The following is a 24,789-nucleotide window of genomic DNA, read 5'->3' on the forward strand; positions in this document are numbered from 1 at the left end:
TGGTTCTGATAATTATTTCCCCAATTCCTACCTCTCTTAGGATGGCGAACACCTACTGTTCTGATGTTTACATTGCCATTTTGCTCGTTTCTAAAATCACTATTATTGTTATTGGCACTTCGGTTATTACGTGCTTGCTCCTCATTGGCAGCAACACGTTCTACACGTTCCAAATACTCAATGAAACGATCCAGATTCTCTCTAGGGGCTGATATAATTCTAGTTTGCCAGTACCATGGCAGTTTGGCTTCCAGACCTAGTATAATCATTTCTGGTTTCAGCTTTTCCGCCAAATGTGACAAACGTGAAATCCATGACCTAGCAAACTCTTTAATAGATTCCTTGCCTGCATTGAAGCGTTTTCCACTCCAAAATTCTCTCAACACTTCATTTTGCTTATTGCTAGACCAATATTCATTAATAAAAGCTGTTTTAAATTCCGCTAATGTTTTACATTTCAACATAACATCAGCTGACCAACGCATGGCGTCACCTGCTAAATGGCTTCTAATAAATGAGATTTTCTCTCGCTCAGACCAAGTTGGTGGAATCACATCTTCAAAATCGTTCCAGAAATCTAGCGGGTGGATATTTTTATCTGGATCGAACCGCAAGAACTGCCGACACCCGATAAAAGCGGCGTTTGCAGCTACAACTTGTTGTATACTACCATTACCAGAAGTTACTGAAGCTACTTTACTCTCAATGTTAGCAATGTTAGTACTTATATTTTCTACTTTCATTTCAACATTATCTACTCTTTGCACAATATGAGTAGTGTCAGTTTTGATTGCTTTTACTTCTGCTTGACATATGTTTACTTTTATATTAACATCTTTAAATCTATCTGAGCACAGTTCAGATTCCGCTTCGATCTTTTCTGTTAACTTGTGCTCCAGCTTCGCATCTTCCATTTGGAAGTCTTTGCGAACCTCAGCGACTTCGGATTCTATTGTCTTATATATTTCAGAAAATTGTTGAGCAACCTTTTTCTTAATATCCTCATGATTGCAATCAATTTTATAATTCAAACTGTCTAGATCCTCTTTCAACTTATTGCAACCAGCCTTGAAAGTATCGTCCATTACCTCCAATCGTTTATTAAAATTTGTTTGGCTGGCCACAATCTCAGACTTTAATTCAGCATTACTGCTTTTGACCTGTTCACTTATTTCAGACTTTAATTCAGCATTATTGGATTCTAATTTATTGTCCATTGCCTCAAACCGTTTATTAAAATTGGTTTGACTGGCCACAATTTCAGACTTTAATTCAGCATTACTGCTTTTGACCTGTTCACTTATTTCAGATTTTAATTCAGCTGTCATTTGTGCATTACTGGCAGCTATTGCTTGTAATATAACATTTAGATCAACAGCCCCAGCATCTTTGGGTTGCTCACGAGCTGGCTTTTTATCACACTCAGGTGACGAAAAACTAGCTCCAATACCAGAATCATCAAAACTACATGAAACTTCTGATTGATTAGTCATATCCAACTGCTCCTTCTTAAACTCTACCATTTCTGATGATTGTTTCATTTTTAATTCATCAGAGAAACTATCATCCAATAAATTTACAATTTCTACTTTCCGCTTTACTACAGGGGTCTCTATTATTGAATCATTGCCCCTTCCCACACTACTGTCAGGAGACAATACTTCATTTTTCACTTTAACATTACTACTTTCATGCATATTTACACTCGAACCGTTGTCTGTATTTACAGTTCCCTCAACAGACATAGGTTCTGATTTAAGTTTAACCTCAGCTTCTTTTGACGGTTCCATCGCCGACAGTCTTTTAGTGCAGGTTAGTAAAAGTTTTAACAGCTTTTCACTTAACTTAGTTCCTTCTGCACGACGTATAGCGTTGCCGGCGCGGCGTACCAGGATTCCTGATGCGACGTGGCACGTTGAACTGCAGACGGCTCTCCGACGGCTGTTGTGTGTTTGCGTGGCCCGCAATTGCAGGCTCTGCGCCGGTTGCTCCAGGGGACGACTGCGGTGCAGCGAGACTGGCTTCTCGCGATGCCGGCAGCACCGCTAGACTCAGTGCCAGCTCCGTCAATCCAGATGCGTTGTTAATCCAATTGCGTCGTCCACATGCACACGTAACACATTCACTGTTTTATACTCAGTTGCGTGTCGCATTTCACTCGCGAATCCAAGTAGTTAAAAATCACTTTCACTTAGTTGATTTCCCGGCCGATGCACCATATGTGGGGCGGCGGATGTTTTTGTAAAAATAATAATTTGCTGTTGTATAAACGCTTGCAAGTTGAATCAGTTTCTAACTTTTTAAATGTTGTTATTGCTGTCTTTTGCCGTTCTCAACACTGGCTCTCTATTTACTCCGTGACCCCCAGAAAGTGATTTAATAAAACTTGGAGCCAGTAAATAGATATCCTAGTGCCCACTTTTCCTGAGAATGTTCTTATAGCTGCAGCTTATAGCTCTGAGGAATTAGGAGATTGTCCGGGATTTCTAATCAAAAACGGTTTTCCAAAATAGTTGAGTATATTCTGAAATTCACTGATAGAAAACACAAGTATCCCTACAACCTAACTAACAGAACAGTTCAGAGTCTAATACGCTGATGCAACTATAAATGTCCGAATCAAATGTTAAAAAGAATGCTCGCCATAATTTGATGAAAATATTTCATCAAACGCCACGCTAAATATTTGGTAGAATGTCTGTCCCGCGACGGCACGTGAAAATACGACAAAACGCAAACTGAAGCTAGATAATGAAAATCATTCCAGAATTAACACTCCACATAAAATGTTTTCATAGTTCCGCATATCTCTAGTCACTTAATACGGCACCCAAGGCTGTTTGTAGCAGATACACTGATGCGACGCGACTACCGACACAGATGGCGTGTCATTCAGCGTCTGGAGAGAACTGGGGCCTTGCTTCCTCGCGCAGTGTTCTTATATATAAAGCCGCGGTGCGGACGGCTGAGGGATCGCCTGATCAATTCCGCTCTCCCAACTAGCAGCTGGGCTAGTAACGCACCACTTCAAGTTACATAATAATTTATAGCTTCTTTGGCTGATGGCCGAAGAAGCTCTTAATTTAAACGTGCATTCAGCACGCAGGTAAGTATTGATAATAAAATTTTGACGTGGCTAAGTTAAATACTTTCGGCGAGAGAATTAATTTAATTGCCCTGCACGCACTAGATGAGCTCTGAACTGGCCCTGTTGAGATCCGCTATCGCTATAATTTTATAGGTATTAAAAAGAAACTTTACACATTTTCATAATCATAGCGGACCTCCAACCTACTTGAATCTAAACATCCTAGCCTTATTTACTAGCCTACTTAATCTATCTTGCTTCCTTCAGTTTTGAGACGAAAACCAGAAAATCATGAATTTCCACTAAAGTCTTAATTTGTGAAATCCAAAGTACTGTTTTTATTAAATCATTATGAAAGATGAATCTAAATATAAATTTTGAAGTCTCTAGCTCTGTTCTGTTGCGCCAATGATTTTTCCAGAAAAACGTCCAAATCTCGGAAATGGCTGAAGTTATCGAACTGATATTTAACACACATTAATTTAATTTTATTTCTGACATGCTAGAAAAGTTTTAAGTCATTTGCTTGATTTTTAAGGTATTGCGCAACATTTATGACGTCAGAGCTAGTTACAGCAGACTGGCTGGCACACAATGGAACTGATGTGAATTTACTACAGCGTGAGTAGGCTGCTTCCCTACATATTCTCTTCTTGTCCAAACTAGTTATCATCCATGTTTCACTTCCATACATGGCTACACTCCATACAAATACTTTCAGAAACGACTTCCTGACACTTAAATCTATACTCGATGTTAACAAATTTCTCTTCTTCAGAAATGCTTTCCTTGCCATTGCCAGTCTACATTTCACATCCTCTCTACTTCGACCATCATCAGTTATTTTGCTCCCCAAATAGCAAACTTCCTTTACTACTTCAAGTGTCTCATTTCCTAATCTAATTCCCTCAGCATCACCCGACTTAATTCGACTACATTCCATTATCCTCGTTTTGCTTTTGTTGCTGTTCATCTTATATCCTGCTTTCAAGACACTGTCCATTCCGTTCAACTGCTCTTCCAAGTCCTTTGCTGTCTCTGACAGAATTACAATGTCATCGGCGAACCTCAAAGTTTTTACTTCTTCTCCATGAATTTTAATACCTACTCCGAATTTTTCTTTTGTTTCCTTTACTGGTTGCTCAATATACAGATTGAATAACATCGGGGAGAGGCTACAACCCTGTCTCACTCCTTTCCCAACCACTGCTTCCCTTTCATGCCCCTCGACTCTTATAACTGCCATCTGGTTTCTGTGCAAATGATAGAACATAGGGCCTTAAACATAGGGCCTTAAAAAACAAAACGACAGTAATAACCTTCGTGGACTTCACAAAGGCGTATCACTCCATCGACAGACAGACTCTCGTTAGGATCCTGAAGAGCAGAGGACTTAACAGAGATTGGGCCCCTCCACGCTCGCACCAACGTGGTGACCAAACCAAAAGTTCTACTGTCACCTCCGTCAACATGTTAGTTATCTATTAAGTGGATCACAGGATGATGGGCTGTGATGTTATCCGTGCGTCTATCAGAGGACTTGATGGAACTTCACAAGAACTCATAAAAGAAATTCTGACAGACACAAAAGCAAGGGTGAGATTCAGAGGAGGACTGTCAGAAGAATTTGTGATCAAGACTGGTGTTAAACAGGGAGATGGATTGTCACCATTGTTGTTCAGTATAGCACTGGACGAAGTGATCAGGCAGTGGAGAGCAATAAACGAGGAAAATGGGAATACCAAAGACCCATGTGGGGGACAAAATGGACAACAGGGCTCAAGTGGACTGCCTAGCCTTTGCAGATGACATAGCAATAGTAAGTGAGACGGAAGAAGACGCAAAGACACAACTCGACAACTTAAGTTAGCCAGAGAGGTGGGACTGAGGATAGCCTATAACAAGACAAAGACATTAAACACCACTGCAGACTGGGAAACACCGGAAGCCACTGTGCAAGTGGTGGGAAAATTTAAATACCTGGCAGAATTTATAATAGGAAGGAACAGGAGCAAGGAGGGAATAACAGAGAGGATAAAGAAGATGAGGTCAACCTTCTCCATGACGAGAGAGATATACAATAAAAAGAATATGTCCACAGAGGCAAAGACAAGCCACTACAAGGCAACAGCGAGGAATGCAGTATTATATGCTGCTGAGACGATGATACTAGGAAGAAATGGGGCAGAACAACTAGAGAAAGAAGAGAGAAAAACACTGAGAAAAATATTAGGTCCACAAAGAGGTGGAGAGAGGTGGATGCGAAGACCTAGGAACATGAGAACAATATCCGGGGAAATCAGACTCAAAAGGGCAAGGTTTGCTGCGCATATAGTTAGGATGAGTATGGACAGAATGACGAAGAGAGTGTGAGAAACAACAGGGAGGACAAGGGCAAAGACAGGAACCAAGTGGGTTGTTGAACTTCGGAAGTACTAGTTGGAATTGGGGATCAACGTCGAAGGAAAGGAAAATTGGAGGAACAAATATACACCAACAAATATGCCGGAGATCAGTGACCGAGCAGAATACAGGAAAAGGTTATAATGTCACCAGTGGAGCCGCCAGGAGAAACGGAAACTGAAGATATCGGAAGAAGAGCGGGAGACAAGAAGAGAAAGAATGAAGAGTTTCTGGGAGAAGAAGAGGAAAATGCAGTCCACGAAGGGGCTACCCGTGGTCCTACAGAGGCGGTAACGCAAGAAGAAGAAGAAGAAGAAGAAGAAGAAGAAGAAGCCTTCTGGCTGTGAGCATTCCCTACTGAAGGGTAGGTACAGATCGAGCACTGATAGCTATGCCACTGCGCTATGTGTTGACGAACGACACAAACCATTATCAATACACTGCTATCCCCCAGGTGGCGTACCCCTTCATCAGATCAAAACTGACCTCGTCTTTTCTAGTGTACAATTTTTTTCCGGCAGCGTTTGTTACGAGCGAGCCCGTAACTGCTGACAGTGAGTGCAATAACCGCCCGTTATGGCATCGGTAGGTCGACCAGGAGGTGGCGGTGACGGGGCGTCTGGCCGGTGGGTATAAATATCCATTGGTGAGGCCGGTTGGACGGTGGCCCACTGGCCGGGAGGGCATCCGGCCGAGTGGCGGCGATCCGGCAATATTTCTGACGCTGGATTCACATGCCTCCCGGGACCATAAAGACCGCGCGCCCACGCTGGGGAACCGGCCGGCTACTAATAGCCCTCCTGAAGCCGCCGTAAGACTTTCGCTGGGAGAGTTTTCGAGCGCTAGGAGACATTGCTCATTCTTATTCGAGGTTCCACGTTCATTTTACTGCGCTTCGTCGGAGGACAGCTGCACCCAGGAACTATAGCTAAAAATCATGTGCAGCGACCGTCCAAAACTGTTCCAATCCAAAACACGTCGGAAACCATTTTGTCGAAAGAAGCTATATTCGAAGAATACATAAAAATACAGAAAATATAACCGAGACTCATATCCCTTAATTACTACACTACTGGCCATTAAAACTGCTACACTAAGAAGAAATGAAGATGATAAACGGGTATTCATTGGACAAATATATTATACTAGAACCGACATGTGATTACATTTTCACGCCATTTGGGTGCATAGATCCAGAGAAATCAGTACCCAGAACAACCACCTCTGGCCGTAATAACGGCCTTGATACGCCTGGGCATTGAGTCAAACAGAGCTTGGATGGCGTGTACAGGTACAGCTGCCCATGCAGCTTCAACACGATACCACAGTTCATCAAGAGTACTGACTGGCGTATTGTGACGAGCCAGTTGCTCGGCCACCATTGACCAGACGTTTTCAATTGGTGAGATATCTGGAGAATGTGCTGGCCAGGGCAGCAGTCGATCATTTTCTGTATCCAAGAAGACCCGTACAGGACCTTCAACATGCGGTCGTGCATTATCCTGCTGAAATGTAGGGTTTCGCAGGGATCGAATGAAGGGTAGAGCCACGGGTCGTAACACATCTGAAATGTAACGTCCACTGTTCAAAGTGCCGTCAATGCGAACAATCAGGTGACCGAGACGTGTAAACAATGGCAACCCATGCCATCACGCCGGGTACAGTATGGCGATGACGAATACAGGCTTCCAATGTGCGTTTACCGCGATGTCCCCAAACACGTATGCGACCATCATGATGCTGTAAACAGAACCTGGATTCATCCGAAAAAATGACCTTTTGTCATTCGTGCACCCAAGTTCGTCGTTGAGTACACCATCGCAGGCGCTCCTGTCTGTGATGCAGCGTTAAGGGTAACCGCAGCCGTGGTCTCCGAGCTGATAGTCCATGCTGCTGCAAACGTCGTCGATCTGTACGTGCAGATGGTTCTTGTCTTGCAAACGACCCCACCTGTTGACTCAGGGATCGAGACGTGGCTGCACGATCCGTTACAGCCATGCGGATAAGATGCCTGCCATCTCGACTGCTAGTGACACGAGGCCGTTGGGATCCAGCACGGCGTTCCGTATTACCCTCCTGAACCCACCGATTCCATATTCTGCTAACAGTCATTGGATCTCGACCAACGCGAGCAGCAATGTCGCGATACGATAAACTGTAATCGCTATAGGCTACAATCCGATCTTTATCAAAGTCGGAAACGTGATGGTACGCATTTCTCCTCCTTACACGAGGCATCACAACAACGTTTCAGCAGGCAACGCCGGTCAACTACTGTTTGTGTGTGAGAAATCGGTTGAAAACTTTCCTCACGTCAGCACGTTGTAGGAGTCGCCACCGGCGCCAACCTTGTGTGAATGCTCTGAAAAGCTAATCATTTGCATATCACAACATCTTCTTCCTGTCGGTTAAATTTCGCGTCTGTAGCACGTCATCTTCGTGGTGTAGCATTTTTAATGGCCAGTAGTGTACATTCTCTCCTCCAACGAATATCCGGCGAAAAGACCATGAAGGTAAAGTTAGAGACATTAAACGTCATATGAAGGCTTCCAACAATAGTTTTTCGCGCGTACGATTCGCGATTAGAACAGGAAAAGGGGAGGGGGTTGGGAGTGTCAATGGTTCACATCCTTCAGCACACATCACAAGATAGCTTGCGAGGCATACATGTGGATGTTGCAAGTCTGACACTCCTTTTGAAACTGTACCTGCAGAGCTGTGGTACTGCTAACCACAGCTACTCAAAGCTCCTAGGAAGCTAGGGATCTTTGCTGCTGCACAAACTTGTGCTTGGTACATAATTTCATTTTCAACTGAAGAACAAATTTCGTTATCAGAATAACGATATAAAATATTAATTCAGACCTTTGTCCTCTTAAGAAAATATACAACTGGCTTTCACAAATGGCAGAAGCTTCTACTTAAAATTCTAAATTATTTATACGTGGTAAGTTAATGAATTTAACAAATGTAAAAGCAAAAAATTCATAATCTTAAAAACTTTGATTTAAATGAGTTGCTAGCTGCATCAACAAATGAAAAGGTCAGCTCTTAAAAAACGACTGAATAGAGTTGTCTTGTAAACGTGTTCATGAAAAAGGTTAACAACGCCAACTGAAATACAGCAATGATAGAATGTTTAAGTGAATTTCTTAGTTGACCAATGCTCCGCGTGGATCCACACTGAGGTTTGCTGTCAAGTAGGAAGCCAGCACCGCTGCCAGGGAAGCTACGGCCGGGTCCGCGCGGCAGAGTAAACTGACAACCGGCCAGACCAGAAAGAGCGCTTCCGAAATCTACAATAAAACTAAAACTGGAGTTAGAATACACAATGACAGACCAAATACAAACAAGGGAATACTACATTAGTACAGGACCCAAAGAGGGCGTGAATGTAGGACCGGCAGACTCAAGTGACAATATCTGATCCTACCAAAGGTCTTTTAAAGCTTATCAGTGGTCACAATGAAACTGACTTAACAAAAGCTCTGCCCTTCATATCAAATAAAGTCTAAAACCAGAACTGGGCAAAGAGCACACTGTTCTAGACGCTACAGTCTGGAACCGCGTGACCGCTACGGTCGCAGGTTCGAATCCTGCCTGTGGCATGGATGTGTGTGATGTCCTTAGGTTAGTTAGGTTTAAGTAGTTCTAAGTTCTAGGGGACTGATGACCTCAGAAGTTAAGTCCCATAGTGCTCAGAACCATTTGAACCATTTGAGCCAAAGAGCACACTAATTAACATACTACATCAAATTAACACTGCAAGAAACCTTTACGAGGTGCATTCAAGTTCTAAGGCCTCCAAATTTTTTTCTAATTAACTACTCACCCGAAATTGATGAAACTGGTGTTACTTCTCGACGTAATCGCCCTGCAGACGTACACATTTTTCACAATGCTGACGCCATGAGTCCATGGCAGCGGCGAAGGCTTCTTTAGGAGTCTGTTTTGACCACTGGAAAATCGCTGAGGCAATAGCAGCACGGCTGGTGAATGTGCGGATACGGAGAGTGTCTTTCATTGTTGGAAAAAGCCAAAAGCCACTAGGAGCCAGGTCAGGTGAGTAGGGAGCATGAGGAATCACTTCAAAGTTGTTATCACGAAGAAACTGTTGCGTAACGTTAGCTCGATGTGCGGGTGCGTTGTCTTGGTGAAACAGCACACGCGCAGCTCTTCCTGGACGTTTTTGTTGCAGTGCAGGATGAAATTTGTTCTTCAAAACATTTTCGTAGGATGTACCTGTTACCGTAGTACCCTTTGGAACGCAATGGGTAAGGATTATGCCCTCGCTGTCCCAGAACATGGACACCATCATTTTTTCAGCACTGGCGGTTACCCGAAATTTTGTTGATGGCAGTGAATCTGTGTGCTTCCATTGAGCTGACTGGCGCATTGTTTCTGGATTGAAAAATGGCATCCACGTCCCATCAATTGTCACAACCGATGAAAAGAAAGTCCCATTCATGCTGTCGTTGTGCGTCAACATTGCTTTGCAACATGCCACATGGGCAGCCATGTGGTCGTCCTTCAGCATTCGTAGCACCCACCTGGATGACACTTTTCACATTTTCTGGTCGTCATGCAGCATTGTGTGCACAGAACCCACAGAAATGCCAACTCTGGAGGCGATCTGTTCAACAGTCATTCGGCGATCCCCCAAAACAATTCTCTCCACTTTCTCGATCATGTCGTCAGACTGGCTTGTGCGAGCCCGAGGTTGTTTCGGTTTGTTGTCACACGATGTTCTGCCTTCATTAAACTGTCGCACCCACGAACGCACTTTCGACACATCCATAACTCCATCACCACATGTCTCCTTCAACTGTCGATGAATTTCAATTGGTTTCACACCACGCAAATTCAGAAAATGAATGATTGCACGCTGTTCAAGTAAGGAAAACGTCGGCATTTTAAGTATTTAAAACAGTTCTCATTCTCGCCGCTGGCAGTAAAATTCCATCTGCCATATGGTGCTGCCGTCTCTGGGACGTATTGACAATGAACGCGGCCTCATTTTAAAACAATGTGCATGTTTCTGTCTCTTTCCAGTCCGGAGAAAAAAAATCAGAGGCCTTAGAACTTGAATGCACCTCGTAAAACAAGCAGTAAAACTCGAAATAGTCTCCGCTTCGCGGAAACACCATTTCGAAGCCTTAGACTTCGTAAGTTACGTACGAATGTCACCATTAGTTTCACAAATCTTCACAGGTTAATACCAGAATATGAATCATACGTAACTTAATGCTTCTAGTTACGCGATGAGAAGATGTCCAGCATGAGATGACGAACCCGCCACCGTTTCGCACGCAAACGCGCCGACTACTCAGCGCCGTACACCCGGCGCGCGACAAAACGGCGAGGCGCAGGCACAGCGGATGGAGACGAGGGCCTGCCTTCAAAACACGTTGCCTCCTTGAACGCCGACCGGAGAGAGAGCACTCGGCCACACGCCAAGCCGGAAGACCGAAGGCGGAACAGTCGGAGATACGAGACCAGACGAGTGTCGATATCAGCGGCGCAAGTGGGGCATAACAGGCGCCAGTCGCCACGGCTCACCTGAGTCTTCATACAAGGTTACGAACCTGGTTTCCGTCCTGAAATATACCCCCAAACACCGATAATGATACATTAATTATACAATCTGCCTTCAAAGTTGCGGTACTAGTTTTAAAGTTTCGGCGATGGCAAAGCATAGGGAAAGCGCAACGAGCGAGTGGGGTGGTGGTGGGAGGGGAATTATTCGGAAGTAAAGACTGATGTTCAAATGTGTGTGAAATCTTACGGGACTTAACTGCTAAGATCATCAGTCCCTAAGCTTACACACTAATTAACCTAAATTATCCTAAGGACAAACACACACACACACCCATGCCTGAGGGAGGACTCGAACCTCCGCCGGGACCAGCCGCACAGTCCATGACTGCAGCGCCTTAGACCGTAAAGACTGAGTTTTTTGAAATGTAACATTATCACCTCACGCTACATTGCGTCAAAGTGTGTTAAAATTGAGCCTTACAGGATCGATTTGTGTAGGACAAATGTGTTTGTCAACTCTTCCCTACAATGTAATCTGAAAATAAAGAGTTTGTATGGTGGTAGCAGTAATTTACGATGACACTGTTTCTGGCGCCATGTAACCCAAAGAACTGAACTAACGATCCCTTACCTGGGTTAATGGAACATGCTTATGGAAGATAAATGCAAGCGCTGTAAGAATGGGTAGCGTAGCTCCTGAGCAAATTGCAATATAAACAGATATAAATATTAAAACTTAGAGGTAAGGCGCACGTGGTGATATTTTGTGGGCGAAGGAAAGCTATAAGATAATGAATTCGAGAAACCCAAGCGTATGAAAGATTCAGTACAATGCGTGTTCAAATGTGATATACAAAATCGATCGTTATCGAGAAACATCGAATTAGAACGTTTACCATCCCATCTTAAACATCATGGCACAAAAGTACACAAAAATAAATGTACACACTCTTGGGGAATAGCTTTGCGAGTAAGAGAATCTGTTTGTAAGTCACTTGAATTTATAGGTGGTTAACTCAGCAACAGATACCTATCACCATGTATTCTGATGAGATCGGAAGCTAGCAGAAAGGTACAACATTTACCTTAGCAAGTACGAACGCAAAATCAACGCGAAAAGGACACGATATTACACTCTCCCGGTTTCCAGTAGTTGGAATACAACCGTAATGCTCTCAGCTTACTGCAGTTTCACCATTCCGTTGAAAGACTCTGGTCGAAAGCACCATTCTCAGATACACAAGACAAGAGTCTGAACCACTTTTACCCCGACGCACCGTCCGGGAGAGACATACAAGACCTTGTACTTAAAACTGAGCGAGGCGGCCAGTCGAAAATTATGCGCCCTATGTTCTGATTGGTTGTCACACGTCAAATCCCCGGCTTTGCTATAGGAGATCCCTGCCCTCTCCTGTTTGCAAAAATGTGCCGCACCCGCGAACACTTAACGGCTGTTGACTGGTCGCCTGCGAGTCGACAAGTGACTTACTAATTGCGCGCGGGCATGCGAGTTACGAAAGGCGGTCGTGGCAAAACGGTCGCATTTCAATGTAGATAATAACGAACGCCTCAGACGTGGATTAGGGAACATCTTATTACACCGATGCACATGCAGGGGCTACAGCATTACGTGCGATGGTGTAATGTAACAGTATTTCTAAGAAGAAATGACGGGAGATACAACACTAAAGTGAAACTGATTGCTCCCGATCACGTGTGTTAATCAAGCCGTAAAAATAATATTCTATATCCATGAGCAGTTGAACGGAATGGATGGTGTCTTGAAGGGAGGATATAAGATGAACATTAACAAAAGCAAAACGAGGATCATGGAATGTAGTCGAATTAAGTCGGGAGATGTTGAGGGTATTAGATTAGGAAATGAGACACTTAAAGTAGTAAAGGAGTTTTGGTATTTGGGGAGCAAAATAACTGATGGTGGTCGAAGTAGAGAGGATATAAAATGTAGACTGGCAATGGGAAGGAAAGCGTTTCTGAAGAAGAGAAATTTGTTAACTTCGAGTATAGATTTAAGTGTCGGGAAGTCGTTTCTGAAAGTATTTGTATGGAGTGTAGCCATGTATGGAAGTGAAACATGGACGATAAATAGTTTAGACAAGAAGGGAATAGAAGCTTTCGAAATGTGGTGCTACAGAAGAATGCTGAAGATTGGATGGGTAGATCACATAACTAATGAGGAGGTATTGAATAGAGTTGGGGAGAAGAGGAGTTTGTGGCACAACTTGACGAGAAGAAGGGACCGGTTGGTAGGACATGTTCTGAGGCATCAAGGGATTACAAATTTAGTATTGGAGGGCAGCGTGGCGGGTAAAAATCATAGAGGGAGACCAAGAGATGAATACACCAAGCACATTCAGAAGGATGTAGGTTGCAGTAGGTACTGGGAGATGAAGAAGCTTGCACAGGATAGAGTAGCATGGAGAGGGGCATCAAACCAGTCTCAGGACTGAAAACCACAACAACAACAACATCAACATCAACATACATACTGAGCAAACCACCATAAGGGCAAGGCAGAGGGTACCGCTACTAGGCTTTCCTGTTCCACTCGCAAATAAGTGAGGGAAAAACTATTGCCTGTAGGCTTCCGTACAAGCCCTAATTTCTCTTTAGTTTGTGGTCCTTATGCCAAATGGACGCTGGTGGCCATAGAGTCGTTTTGCAGTCTGCTTCAGATGCCAGCCCATAACATTTTCTCAGGAATTTTTCGCGAAAAGAACGTCACCTTCCCTCAAGGGAACGCCACTAGAATTCAAGAAGCACCTCTGTAATACACGCACGCTGATTGGACCTAACGGTAACTAGTATAGAGGCACGAATCTGAATTGCTTCGATGTCTTCCTTTAGCCCGACCCGTTGGGGATTCCTAACTCTCGAGCAGTTCTCAAGAATGGGTCGCACTAGTGCTGCATACAGGGTCCCCTTTAGGGATGAGCTACGCTTTTCTAAAATCCTCCCAATGAACGAAAGTCACTCGTTCGCCTTCCCTACTATCGTCCTTAAGTCTTCGTTCCATTTCATATTGCCTCGCAACATTACGCCTAGATATTTAACGGACCTCACCGTGTCAAACAGCACCAACAGCAGCAGAATGTTGCATTCGAATATTACAGGATTGTTTTTGCTACGCATTTGCACTAGCATATATTTTTCTACATTGAGAACAATGCAAGAACCCGCCCCTCCCCTCGTATTAAACCTCCAGAAATGTCTCATTTTAGCCGGTGAGTCCTTAGACGGTGGTGTAAGGGGCTACAGGGCAACTGGGTTTTGCGATAAATAAGCCAGTCCGTCCTTGAACTGACATAGTGAGCAACCGAGTAGACATTTTCCTGCTGCTATGTGGAGATACTCTCGTAGTTTTATGCCCCCTTGCAAAGCCGTAGCAGCGCCGTCAGATTCTGAAACTGCAGATTCTGAAACTGAAGCAGGAAGAAATTATTTTTTTTTGGGCCAAAAAATTTTACATGGGATTCCATTATGGTGCGTTTATTTAACAAACACTCTAAAATGGATCTGTTCACACTGATTGTAAAGTAACTACACTCCTGGAAATTGAAATAAGAACACCGTGAATTCATTGTCCCAGGAAGGGGAAACTTTATTGACACATTCCTGGGGTCAGATACATCACATGATCACACTGACAGAACCACAGGCACATAGACACAGGCAACAGAGCATGTACAATGTTGGCACTAGTACAGTGTATATCCACCTTTCGCAGCAATGCAGGCTGCTATTCTCCCATGGAGACGATCGTAGAGATGCTGGATGTAGTCCTGTGGAACGGCTTGCCATGCCATTTCCACCTGGCGCCTCAGTTGGACCAGCGTTCGTGCTGGACGTGCAGACCGCGTGAGACGACGCTTCATCCAGTCCCAAACATGCTCAATGGGGGACAGATCCGGAGATCTTGCTGGCCAGGGTAGTTGACTTACACCTTCTAGAGCACGTTGGGTGGCACGGGATACATGCGGACGTGCATTGTCCTGTTGGAACAGCAAGTTCCCTTGCCGGTTTAGGAATGGTAGAACGATGGGTTCGATGACGGTGTGGATGTACCGTGCACTATTCAGTGTCCCCTCGACGATCACCAGTGGCGTACGGCCAGTGTACGAGATCGCTCCCCACACCATGATGCCGGGTGTTGGCCCTGTGTGCCTCGGTCGTATGCAGTCCTGATTGTGGCGCTCACCTGCACGGCGCCAAACACGCATACGACCATCATTGGCACCAAGGCAGAAGCGACTCTCATCGCTGAAGACGACACGTCTCCATTCGTCCCTCCATTCACGCCTGTCGCGACACCACTGGAGGCGGGCTGCACGATGTTGGGGCGTGAGCGGAAGACGGCCTAACGGTGTGCGGGGCCGTAGCCCAGCTTCATGGAGACGGTTGCGAATGGTCCTCGCCGATACCCCAGGAGCAACAGTGTCCCTAATTTGCTGGGAAGTGGCGGTGCGGTCCCCTACGGCACTGCGTAGGATCCTACGGTCTTGGCGTGCATCCGTGCGTCGCTGCGGTCCGGTCCCAGGTCGACGGGCACGTGCACCTTCCGCCGACCACTGGCGACAACATCGATGTACTGTGGAGACCTCACGCCCCACGTGTTGAGCAATTCGGCGGTACGTCCACCCGGCCTCCCGCATGCCCACTATACGCCCTCGCTCAAAGTCCGTCAACTGCACATACGGTTCACGTCCACGCCGTCGCGGCATGCTACCAGTGTTAAAGACTGCGATGGAGCTCCGTATGCCACGGCAAACTGGCTGACACTGACGGCGGCGGTGCACAAATGCTGCGCAGCTAGCGCCATTCGACGGCCAACACCGCGGTTCCTGGTGTGTCCGCTGTGCCGTGCGTGTGATCATTGCTTGTACAGCCCTCTCGCAGTGTCCGGAGCAAGTATGGTGGGTCTGACACACCGGTGTCAATGTGTTCTTTTTTCCATTTCCAGGAGTGTATTAACGCTACAAGAGGGTGGTCTACTATATGACTAGATCAAAAGGCATCCTATCGGCGACTGCTGATTGTGGCGCGCAGTGTGTAACTTGAGTGCACAATCGGTATAGTTCGTAAAAGATCGTACATCTTCGGTTATGCTAAAGTTATTCATTTCTTTGTTAGTATCAATGTTTCCTGGCATTGTTAAATTTCTGGATGATAGTATTTATGACTCGTATACTCCTCCTAATGTGTGAGTTGCGAAAGGCAACATTGTTAGCAAAAATTTGTTAATGACAATTACTTGATTTGCGCCAAAAGAAATATCCTTTCCCTACGTTCTCTTTGCTGACATCACGAGCGACTTCTGCGTCGGCACCTCATCACAGTGGCTCTGGAAGCACCAAGTGGTCAACCGCCTCTGCTAACCATCATGGGAACCTACTGCACGCTCCTTACTCCTTACGTACTCCAGCGTCACGTATCTGAAATAGCGAAAGTGGAAGTAAAGTAAAATTTGCTCTCTGAGAATAAGGAGTACCTTACAGAAAGCAGCCATTGATTACTGCGGCTAGGAATTTTGTCTAATTCATCTTGTATCATCTGACAGTTACTCGACGATGACACCGGCGCATACACCATAAAGCCTCAGTAAACAGTTTCGGATTGCTGCCCACCCTGTGTGTTGTTCATCTGTGAGTATAGAGAATAGCAGCGTCTTATCAAACTTCACTGGGGTACTTCTGGCGATACCTTTGTCTGTCATGACCACTCGCCATGGAGGACAACATACGGGGTTCTGTTACTTAAGAATGATTCCAGCCGCTCATATACCTGGAAGAGTAATCTGTAGGCTCATACTTTCGTTTACAGTCTGCAGTCTAGAATAATTTCTTGTATATAGGTCCACAGCTTTTACGAATTTTTTAAGTGACGTCATATTCGTTTTTAGCTGTTACTATTTTTAATTCACTATTGTAATTTCGACACTTGTGCCATTTCCACGCATGAGATTCGATGTTATATTCTGCCACGTTTATAAGTGTCCGCCCCCGGTAGCTGAGTGGTCAGCGTGACAGAATGTCAATCCCAAGGGCCCGGGTTCGATTCCCGGCTGGGTTGGAGATTTTCTCCGCTCAGGGACTGGGTGTTGTGTTGTCCTAATCATCATCATTCATCCCCATCGACGCGCAAGTCGCCGAAGTGGCGTCAAATCGAAAGACTTGTACCCGGCGGCAGGTCTACCCGACGGGAGGCCCTAGTCACACGACATTTATTTACGGATATAAGTCGACAATACCGTTGTTGTAGAACTGTGTTACTCATGGTAGTATTGTAGTGATTGTTCATTATTAACAACATAAGCAGATTTGTTATTGACATGCAGGTCAAAGTCAGTCAACGTTGCCCCGTTTACCGTATCAGCAAACAGACTGTTCACATCCGCACAAGCGATAATTTGACTAATGGCACCAGAAAGGCGTGATATCCGGCGCTGGCCGTGCTAAAACCTCGTCAGCTGTTGACGCAACTCTCACCGGTTGCCAGGGCTAAAGGCTATTTGATTGGAGCACGTGCACTCTCAACAGGGGGCTCGCATCAACATCAAACGTCATCGCCTGCAGATGATGACCTGTTGCTTCGTGGAAGTATTCTCAGGTTTCATGGACACTATCGATAGCCTTATAAAGTAGAAATCTCTGAGAATAAACAGTCACGTAGGTATTGTTTACGTTTGGCGCTGGGACTGAAACTTCAATATTATACGTATCTACATCTACACCATCACTCTGGAATTCAGATTTAAGCGGCTGACAGCGGTTTTCAAGCTATTTCTCTACTGTTCCGCTCTCGAACTGCACTCGGAAGAAGCGAACACTTAAATCTTTCTATGCGGCTCTGATTTCTCTTATTTTATTACAATGATCATTTCTGTAGGTAGGCGCCAATGATACGTTTTCGCATTCGGGGGAGAAAGTTTGTCATTAAAATTTCGTGAAGAGATCCTATCGCAACGAAAACAGGCCCTAGTTTTAATGATTGCTACCCCAACACGCGTGTCATATCCGAGACACACTCTCCCCTACTTCGCAATAATACAAAATGTGCTGCCCTTCTTTGATCTTTTTCGATGTCCTACGTCAATCCTATATGATGCGGATCCCATACCGCGCAGCAGCACTCCAGAAGAGGGTAAACAAGCTTGGTATAGGCAGTCTCTTTAATAGACATGTTGCATTTTCTAGATATTCTGCCAGTAAATCTCAGTCTTTGATTTGTTTTCGCCGCTACATTATCCATATGATCGTTCCAATTTAAGTTATTCGTAACTGTAATCCCAAAGCAGTTAGTTGAATTCACTCCCTTGAGATTTATGTGATTTATCGTGTAACCGATATTTAGCGGATTCCTTTTAGTACTCACGTGATTGACATCACACTTTTCACTTTATTATTTTTTTTAGAGTCAGTTGCTACTTCTTGTCCTGTTTTGACAATTTCTTTTCTTAGTAACAATAATGGTGGTGAATTGTTGCTGCTACATATGCAAATAGAAATTCTTCAAAGGAGTAAATTTTACTTGTCATAGGTGAGCTCAACAAAAGTCTAATTATACTTCTCTTACTAGTAAGAGCTGCTTTATGTATTGATTAATATCGAGACCCATTGTAATGGAGGCATAACTCGCAGGGCTAACGTGTGTGACTGTGTGGCATTTTATTTATAAGTGCTAAAAAATTTGGTGTCGTGAGAGTACGCCGCCATTCAATCCGTTGAATATTACTCATCACCAGCAGATGCGATTTATGTATGACAAGTTTTTATGTATGTCCATCCTTTTGACTGGAGGTGTGGCAGATTACGGCCATTCACTACTGTAAGAAAATGAAACACCTACAGCCGTCCTTGTGATGTCATTTATTGTGCAGGTACCAGTTTCGGCACTTCAGTGCATCATCTTCAGGCCTTAGTTGATGCTGAACGGAGTTATCACGACATCATGACATCATAAGGACAGCTGTAGGTGTTTTACTTTCTTTCAATAGCCGGCCGGAGTGGCCGAGCGGTTCTAGGCGCTACAGTCTGGAACAGCGCGACCGCTACGGTCGCCGGTTCGAATTCTGCCTCGGGCATGGATGTGTGTGATGTCCTTAGGTTAGTTAGGTTTAAGTAGTTCTAAGTTCTATGGGACTGATGACCACAGAAGTTAATTCCCCTAGTGCTCAGAGCCATTTGAACCATTTTTCTTTCAATAATATATGACAGCCTGAATCTGTATCTCCTTATTACAAAGTTTCAGACGATTATATTTATTTTAAATTAACCATTATAGAACGCCACTGCAGCATAATTAAAACAGAGACTCATAAATGTGATGAAGTCGAATAACAGGGGTTATGTCTTTTTATCCTACAGCAAAGAAATTATAGCTACATCTGAGCTGTGATACTCCTCGCAGACAAGTCAAGTGGCCATGCGTTTATCTCTTCAAAGCTTTAAGCAAAGTTCTTAAGTCATCGAGTGCAAATTGTTGAGATGTTTATGAATCGCGTGTACAAAATTCACGATACTTTCAAACTGTATCTGTCTGTACTAGCTATTTAGTCTCATCCAAAAATCAGGAAGCGCTCAAGGGCAAAACTTACCACCACTGCAGTCGTCCGAATCTTGGAGTCAATGTATGTAGGCGACGAAAATATTGTTCTGCGCATCTGAATTCGCACTATGTAGACAACTATATTACCAAACGACTAACTTGGAGCGCCATGCCACTTGCAGGTTGCCTGTTTAGCGGCTTACAGGGCCGAAACAAATTTGATTTTCAGTTTTTCATAAAACTTTGACCCAAATTAAAACATAAAATGCTATCATAATCTCTATCTTTAAAAGTAATGTACTGACTGACTGACTGCTCTTCATCGCCCAGCCCAAACTGCTAAGGACAAAAACTTGAAATCTGGAGCGTTGATGTTACACTGCGGGCATCATTTAAGGAGAGATTTTCAAAACTTACGCCCTCAAGGGGCTGAAATAAGGGTGAATCATTTTTGGTTCAAAAATGGTTCAAATGGCTCTGAGCACTATGGGACTTAACATCTGTGGTCATCAGTCCCCTAGAACTTAGAACTACTTAAACCTAACTAACCTAAGGACATCACACACATCATGCCCGAGGCAGGATTCGGACCTGCGACCGTAGCAGTCACACGGTTCCGGACTGCGCGCCTAGAACCGCGAGACCACCGCGGCCGGCTAATCGTTTTTGAAAATATTTCTCAACTACGGCGATTTTGAAGATAGGATTACGATAATTAGTATTTGGTTGATTCGTCAGAAATAAAGAATTTCGTGTTTCAGCATTCTTTGAAATTTAATTCCTATGGGGGTGAAAGTGTGGGTGAAAGTTTTATAAAAAATGAATCATTAAATAACTACTGAAACATTTTAAGGCTATACCTACGAAAACTGGCATTTGGGTTCTCGGTTGGAAATAAAAAAAGACACAAATTTCAATGTTTTTTGAAAATTCAACCCCTATGGTGTTTAAATAGGGGATGAATGTTTTTATAGAAATATTTCATTCTAAAAACATTTTTGAAGTTAAATCTATGAAAATTTGTATCTGGCATCTCGGTATGAATAAAAAATTACGTGTTTCAGTGATTTTGGAAATTCAACCCTTATGGGGGTGAAATAGGGCCTGACTTACTCACTGACTCATCATCGCCAAGCTCAAACGGCTAACGACAGAAATTTAAAATGTGGAGCGGGTGTCGATCTTATTATGAAGGCACCTTTTAGTAAGGGACTATCCAAAATTCCACGCCTAAGGTCGTGAAGTAGGGGATGAATAGCTTTTAGAAAATACGTCGCTGTTCAGGCAATTCTGAAGCTAGTACTACGAAAACTGATATTTGGATACTCGGTCAGAAATTTAAAAAAATACAGACTTCAACGTTTTTGAAAATTCAGTTACTAACGGGATGAAATCGAGGGTGAAAGTGCTAATAAAGCTACATCTATGAAAATTGGTATTTCACTCCTCGATTTGAAATAAAGAAACATGTGTTTGCGTTTTTTGGAGATTCATCTCCTAAGGGGGTGAAATAAGAGATGAGAATTTCTATGAAAACATTTCATTACGAAACTATTTTTAAAATCAATATCAAAATATATGTAGTTGGCTTCTCGGTTAGAAATGAAGAAAGACGTGTTTCAGTGTTTTTTGAAATTCGACCCCTATGATGGTAAAATAGAAGACAAAAGTTTTTATGGAAATATTTAGTTACGGAAGCAGTTTTGAAACAATCTCTGAAATTTGTAATTTGACTTCTCGGTTAGAAATGAAAAAGAAATACGTGTTTCAGTATGTTTTGGATATTAAACCCTTAAAGGGGTGAAATTGGGAATGACATTTGCAATGAAAATATTTCGTTATGTTAAAAAAAATTTTAAATTAAAGCTTTGAAAACTGGTTCTTGACTTCTTAAGAAATATGTGTTAGGGGATGAAAGTTTCTGTAGAAATATTACTACAAGAACGCAAAAGGCAGGATTAACGAAGACCTCCGACCCCTGCTTTTTGGTCAGAAGTACATGCGGAAAAGACCGTGCTTCTATGGCCCTAATTGGCGTGAAAAGTATAGATGATGTTGCAATTTGTGAACAACATACATATTCGATTACAGAAAACAAAAAGTCTGTGCAGGGCGAGTGAAGCAGTGGGCGCTAAGGTAGTCTGCTCATAAAAAAGTACAATCCGATGTTAAAGGTTTAACACAGTACGAGTAGTATTACAGTTAAGAACTGCGTGTATGTCTCAGGCAGTGTAACTCACGGTGTGCAAATTATGCAGGCTATATTCATATATTCATATAGTATTCACGCATAAATTTCGAACCTTTTCTAAACTTTCTCATTTGCACATTTAACGTCAAATATTTAACACATTAACTCATTTGTGAAGCAATCAAACGTTTAAAGCCATTATATGCATAGGAGTTAGATTCTTTAAACAATCGAGTTTGGGGTGAGTTACCGGTTCCTGCTAAAAGAAGAGCCGCAGCTATATCGTTCCGCCTACTGAAAGGCAACATCATGTTGTCGTGAGGTCACCATAGTGATCTGTAGCTTCAACTTGTCTGAATAATACAGTCTAGCTCACAATTTATTTGATTTAGATGACCAGGTTTTTTTTGATTGGCTTAACTGCTAAGGTCATCAGTCCCTAAGCTTACACACTACTTAACCTAAACTATCCTAAGGACAAACACACACACCCATGTCCGAGGGAGGACTCGAACCTCCGCTGGGACCAGCCGCACAGTCCACGACTGCAGCGCCTGAGACCGCTCGGCTAATCCCTTGCGGCAGATGACCAGTTTCAGCCAGTATATTCTATCTTCAGGTCTAAAAACTAATCGCAGCAACTGTTGAGCGTCGTCGCATGCCAGTTGACGACGCACAACAATTCCTTCGACGAGTTTCTAGATCTGAAGATAGGCTATACTGGCCGAAAAAGGTAATCGAAAAAAATTGTGATCTACGCTGTTTTGTTATTTAGACAATTTGTTATGTCGTAACCGTTAAAAACCGTTACACAATCTACAACAAATGGTAGCACAAACCAATTAGGCAGTTTAGAACTTTGTGGAAGCAGTGAAGCTTTACGGAAGCAGTGAATGTTTTATGATAATGGTTTTCTCCTTCATGACATTGCAAAAATTCATACGCGAAACGACATTTTCTCTAAGCTAGCGTGTCAGTACACTGAAATTACGGTCGCAACGAAGTTGCAAGACTATCTCCACGCCGACATTTGTTCGGAGATCAAGTTTGCGGCTGCTACTTTACAGTTTCTCAGAAGATACGCTTGGTAAATGGGAGATTCGGAGATAAAGAACCCATTGCGTGTCCCATTAAAGGACGTTACCGCTTGCGCCCGCAACATGTTTATAGCAGTGCTGTAGTCTAAACTATTTGAAAAATGGTCTTTAGTTTCCGAACTATGTTAATGTTTCGCAGCGGAGGATATGAAGTAAAATGACAACATGATCCTGTGCTTTCACGATCATACCATTTTATCTAGAGATTTATTTTTAGCTAATTTATGCTTTCCTACAAAGTTTCTGGACATCAACTTCTTACTATACCGCGCCACGGAAATGCGCCAACTCCGAACAAGACACGCAAGACGCGCTAATTTACTTAGCGTTTTATTCATTAACTCCTTGATATTGCCATGCAACGTGACAGAAACTTAATTTCGGCTTCCTTCGCGATCAGCCAGCGGTACCTTTATTGAGAGAAATCTTCAAGACCTTAACTGTTTGATAGAGAAACAAATAGATGTAATTTCTGTAATTACCGATTGTAGTATCAAACGTACACACCAAGCGGGTTGAAGCAGCAGTAATCCGCTGGATTCGCATTTGGGAGCACTGGGATTCGAGATTATAAAGCAGATACCGGGAATGATTCTTGAGAAGGATACAGCCGAACTCTTCGTAATTTTGAAATTTTTTATTTTAAAACCGCCAATCTTCGACTTTCGACGACGACTGAAATCCGATAACGCACTTACAATTGAGGAGTCTCGGTGTCTGCTACGTAGTCGCAGTTTGAATTGGGAGGATACCTTGCACACAATTGCATTTAATTATCGTTTAGTTTATTTCTTTTAATTAATTGTTTCCGTACACCTGTTAATGTTGGACAGGCACAATACTGTAGAACAGCAGCCTACTAGCGAAATCAGCAACTGATGCGACAATACGAACTGTTTTTATACCAACAATACTGGCTGAATAGGGTGCGCACTAGCGAAAATCAAGACTCGTAGTGGTTGGTACCTAGTTTTCGTACGGTTAGGACCCCCCTAGAGGTACAAAGATAAACCTATTTGGTTGCTGTTTTTCCATTCTTTCTCGTATTAAAATTAGTAAATAAATCTTGTCCCTTGTGGCCTTATTAGAACTCTGCAACTGTTGAATATGAAGGTAACTTATAATGAAGTAACTGCAACCATTTGCTTTGATAGGCATTCATTTCTCCATGATGCTGTTTCATAATTTCTGACAGCCCATCTCCACATATGTACATTTCTTCGTGGCGTAAATACTGTTTCTTAACTAACGACCGAGTGAGGTGGCGCAGTGGTTAGCCTCGCATTCGGGAGGACGACGGTTCAATCCCGCGTCCGGCCATCCTGATTTAGGTTTTCCGTGATTTCCCTAAATCACTCCAGGCAAATGCCGGGATGGTTCCTTTGAAAGGGCACGGCCGACTTCCTTCCCCGTTCTTCCCTAATCCCATGAGACCGATGACCTCGCTGTTTGGTCTCTTCCCCCAAACAATCCAAACAATCCAATTTACTAACGGCATCGGAGAGTTTTGCAGTGTAAGTTTTTAAGACAGCTATTGTAAAAAGTCGTGAGTAGAGAAACAGTGGTAACGACGCACGAATAAATGTGAATAAATGTAAACATCTGAAAAAGGCGTGAATACAGAATGAATGTACTCTCAAAACCGCGTGTTTTGAGGCATAATTTGCTGGTGCGGAGTATGGGGAAAGGAGTGTCACTCATACTGGAACGCTACCACATAAACATTAACATTATCGACGATACAGTTCTGACTTTATGCGCTAGGAGCGCTACTGTTGCGTCACGTGACAAGACGGCCCTCTAGCTTCAGTAAGCAAATGAATCGTGCACGTATGCCACCAAAGGTTGCTCACGCCTCCTTCAGAAGGTAAAAAAACATGAGATAGGGTGGGTGTACTAGGCTCACG

This window comes from Schistocerca serialis, chromosome 8 (assembly GCF_023864345.2).
Source record: "Schistocerca serialis cubense isolate TAMUIC-IGC-003099 chromosome 8, iqSchSeri2.2, whole genome shotgun sequence".
NCBI lineage: Eukaryota > Metazoa > Arthropoda > Insecta > Orthoptera > Acrididae > Schistocerca > Schistocerca serialis.